Source organism: Palaemon carinicauda, chromosome 8 (genome assembly GCF_036898095.1).
Source record: "Palaemon carinicauda isolate YSFRI2023 chromosome 8, ASM3689809v2, whole genome shotgun sequence".
Taxonomy (NCBI): domain Eukaryota; kingdom Metazoa; phylum Arthropoda; class Malacostraca; order Decapoda; family Palaemonidae; genus Palaemon; species Palaemon carinicauda.
In genome coordinates, this window is record NC_090732.1 from 125,383,257 (window position 1) to 125,388,256 (window position 5,000).

Sequence of the window (5,000 nt, forward strand, 5' to 3'; positions counted from 1 at the left end):
AGGTTTAGGCAAGGCTTACATAACCTGGCACCGGGCCATTTTTCGACCTGGATATCCGACATCTGGGCGTGCCAAAAAGGCCATAAGTGATATAGATTATAGAATGGAGGATGAAGAAAATGAAAACAGAACTCTGGATATTAAACGTCATAAAAAAAATTGAAGGAAGTAAAATTATCCGGGAAATTTACACATGCATGTAAGAAATTTCCTTAGTATACATGTGTAACTATTACCAGATACATTGAATTTGTTTTGTATACTTAATAGTAATATATAAATGTTTATTGATAAAAATGTTTACTGATGTCTTTCAAAAGTAATAGACCAAAGGAAGCTCTTTAGTAGCTCTTAAGGAAATAAAGAACGGCTTTTGTAAAATTATATGTATATATATATATATATATATATATATATATATATATATATATATATATATATATATTGGTTCACCAAACCTTTAACTGGGATCCACAAGGAGTTTGAAGACCTAGGCCTACATGGGTGAGGAGTATGAAGCGTGAAGTGGAAGATGATGAATGGAGAAGTATTGATTTAAAAGCTCAAGGTAGACACGACTGGCGAAATCTAATATACATACATACACACACATGCATACATACATTATATATATATATATATATATATATATATATATATATATATATATATATATATATATATATATATATATATATATATATATATATATATATTCTTTGGCACTCTGTATTCATGTGTTCAAAGTTTTACATTGTAGGCATGCCATCACTGCCAAATAGGAATACCTGGGCACAATTATTAATTAAACACTCACTCTCTCTCTCTCTCTCTCTCTCTCTCTCTCTCTCTCTCTCTCCTCTCTCTCTCTCTCTCTCTCTCTCTCTCTCTCTCTCTCTCTTTTTCAGTATACAACAAACAAAGTGATTGTTGCCTAAGTGGTTGTCACACGAGTACGTTTTCTATCCGTTTTTATTATTGTGCTGCAGATTTTGCACTATGTGGCCATTCGCGATGGCAAGCAATATTCAGGAAAATTGGTAAAAGTGCTTTTACTCGAGCCAGATCACGTGTGACATTAATTTTGCCTGAAAATATGGCCTGCTTAATTCGATTATCTGGCAATGCTGCTAAAAGTAACACATTAGACCTCAATCTCTCCACTCTTGTTGGCTAATTGATTTGAAATGCTGACCAACATCTAAAAAAACAAGTTCCAATTGGGTATCCGCTATTAACAATTTATTAGCAGGACGTCTACTCCTTCGACAGCCAATGAATCCTTTACCGCAAAGTCAAAATTACCTGTCACTAATTCGCATGACAGTTTCAAACGGCTTAGTGCACAGTTAATTGGCCAAAGGAAGCAACGTATTTTTTTGCGAACAATACTGCTCGTTCATTGGTAAAAGATCCACCGAAAGTTTTCGACACTGCCTGATATTTCCAGCGTACCATAGATATTAAAACTCATTGGAGCCGGCAATTTGCTAATCGGTGCAAAGTTCGCCGTAAAAGATGCCATAAAACGTATTACGTAGAGAAAACGGCGCAGCGAACGTTCAATAATCGGAACCGGGCGATACTAAAGTTGTATAATCCTGGTTCTTCCATCCAGTGGAGTAGCCCTGTAATACCTGCCGGGTCTTTTTTATTGTTTTTTTTTTTTTGGGGGGGGGGGGTGTGCTTTAATCAAAATTGCTGATATGTATTAGGGTTGGAAGTTTTTGTTTTGCTTATTTCTATTATTTTAAAACTAAGTTGATGGATCCCCCTGCGTTCTTGTGACTAGTAATAAAGGTACAAATAATGATAAGATATGAATGAATAATCTGGAATTTAGATTTCTCATGAATCGAAATCCATATTTTCAAGTATTGTATGATAAATCCCACTGGTAATGTAAATATATGAAATAATTCGATATTTACACGATAAAATCACAAGGATTAAATGAAAACGATAAATATTCAATCAACCAAAGAGGAATTCTTATTTTTTTTTTTGTGCTGTATCTGTACTCGATGTGCACCTGTTTATGTTGTGTGAAGTTTCGTAATACCAAGCCAACTGCATGGATATTCTTACTACCCTGAATATAATTTGATAATTTGATTGCAGGTCATACCTCAAATCAAATTATCATCTTCCATATATAATAAATCGAAACGTGTCTGGCTCTATATATATATATATATATATATATATATATATATATATATATATATATATATATGTATATATATATATATATATATATATATATATATATATATATATATATATATATATATATATTATGTACACACATATGTATATATATACATACATACATACTTATATTTCTTTCCTGTCACGCTGAGTACCAATGCCAGACATATAACTACTCAGTCTCTCCTCGTCCCTCGGAGCACTCATAACCTGTTAATAAGGGAACCACAATCTCCCACAAATTGCCGAACCAGCGAATCATAGTTGGGAAAAAGGGAGGGGGTGAGGAGGGTTGAATCTGTGTGTGTGCGTGTGCGGATGTGTGTGCATCTATCTGAATATTTAGACATCATTTTTGACGGCTCGGGTACACTAGTTTTTAATAACCCTTTATGGGTTCTGGTGGTTAGTATTAAGCTTGAAATCCATTCAATTTTTCCAGGTAATCTCGGGTATCTAGCTTGCCATATTTACCATGTACTCAGAGACAAATAACATGACCTTATACCTCATACACCATGTAGAAGTTCATATCAACCCCTGAAGTAAAATACTATGTAATCAAAGGTCCAATATGTCTTTTAATATTTAATATTCCTATAAATAGCCTAGCCTTATATAAAGTACAATCACGGGTATACAAACATCTTATAGTAATCATTTGTCCTAAGCAATCACATACCCTATAATCACAGGTACATATCATGACCTTGCATACTACGTAATGCCAATCACCTACCTTGAACATCCATACCCCTTCATCACATATGTATGTCACTTCCTTTTATACCTTTTAGTGACAGCTTGATACAGTAAACTTCCATGCCATCGTACTAAAGGTACATTTCTTGTACTCACAGATACATACCTTGACCTTCCATTTTTTGTACTCACAGATACATACCTTGACATTCCATAGCATTTAATTATTAGTACCATCTAATGACAGGTACTTACGAGTATAGAACCTGACCTTCATCACCATATCATCTGAGATACCTCGTAACATTTGGGACATATCCTGAAATAGCACACCATAAAGGCGGAAGTGCCACGTAAACACACACTGTTAACAATTAGCCGTAAAAAAGGGGGGTAAAAATCCTGGAATAAAGGTTGCCAGGCATTTACCGTTTAAAAAAACGGATATATTGACGTAAAGGAGTGACATTAAGGTCACCAACCCGTAAGAGATAATGACAAAGTATGGTAAAATTACGGTCGCCTGTATATGGCTGAGAACAGTATATTTTTACGGAGAATTTCCGATTAACTTTTTTTTTTTTTTTTTAACAGTGCAGGTACAACAAATGATCTTGCACAACTGCCAAGTGGGAAGCATGCGGGGAGACACTAACGGAGGAGTGTCCCTCTCGCTGTGCGTCCCTCTTCTCCTGAGACACACCTGTTGTTTGCAATTCACTTGAATCAGTTTAGTCTCGTCTGTAGTTCTTGATTGTGTCGGCTGAGGTGTTTTCACTTTGAGGGTGAGGGCGGGAGGGACGGTGAGGGGAACACGGTGTGTTTCCTTTCAGTCCCCTTAAGGGGCCTGACGTGTGATGTAACACAAGAGAAAGAATTGGATCTGAATAACTCTGTAGAGTTTGATTCGGTTGCAAGAACGAGGAATGGAACAGGAAGCTGTCATCTATTTGTGTTAGCAATGTTCTTTTCAGCAATATTAATATCAGTATGAAATTGGCTATTGCCTTTTTATAAAGATGGAACATCTTAGGGAAAACAAAACAGTGGTACATATACTATGCATATATTTGTTTTTTTTTCTGGTTCTTGGTTTTTTTTTTTTTTTTTTTTTTTTTTTTTGAGGTTATTAACCCTATTTCCGTCTCCAACCCTATTATGGCCACCACATTCGACCAGCTATTTGGTGAATAATCCCCTATTATTTTACAATAGAGACAAGGTATCCTAATTCTACTTGAATAATATATCCCGTTATGCTCGGGACTTGAACATAGGTCCATACTTTTGCGGCAAGTGTCCTGAAAGTATATTAATTACCTTACGAAGAATAGATGACTCACCTCTCGAAAAGGAGATTGTTTATTTACAAAGAATAGACTATTACCTCTCATAAAGGAAATTAATTATATACCTTACTAAGAATAGATAACTTATATCTTTAAAAAATTATTATTTACTTTACGAAGAATAGACGATTTGCCTCTCAGAAAGGAAATTAATTACCTTACGAAGAATAGATGGTTTACCTCACTGATAGAGACTATTTTCATTACGAAGAATAGACAATTTACCTCTCGACAAGAGATGGTTTACCTTACAAAGAAGAGATGATTCACCTCTAGAAAACGAGATTAATTACCTTACGAAGAATAGACAATTTACCCTTCAGAAAACAGGTTATTTACCTTATGAAGAATAGAAAAATTCCACCCTTGAATAGGAGATTAATTACCTTACAAGGAATAGACGATTTTCTCTTGGAAAGATTATTGACCTAATGAAGAATAAATGATTCCCATTTCGAAAATAATATTACCTCCGAAAACTAGATAATTCACCTCTTGAAAAATATATTTTCGTTTCAATACTTAGCTTATTCGCCTCTGGAAAATTAGATTATTTACCTTTAGAAAGCTAGAGAGTATTATATATTTTTCAGACTCGATTATTCTTCTCGTAAATTAGATTATTAACTTTCGAATACTAAATGATTTGACTCTCGAAAATTAGATTATTTTTAGAATACATGATAATGCATCTCTTAAAGATTAGGTTATTTACCTTTCGAAGACTATGAGTTACCC

The 5,000-nt window shown here is 34.3% G+C and overlaps 1 protein-coding gene across 7 annotated transcripts in view; it reads right to left on the reverse strand.

Annotated features, from left to right (window-relative positions):
* Positions 1-5,000, reverse strand: part of LOC137645881 (enolase-phosphatase E1) — a 232,690-nt gene that overhangs the window by 220,835 nt on the left and 6,855 nt on the right. The gene's annotated exons all lie outside the window — the stretch shown is intronic.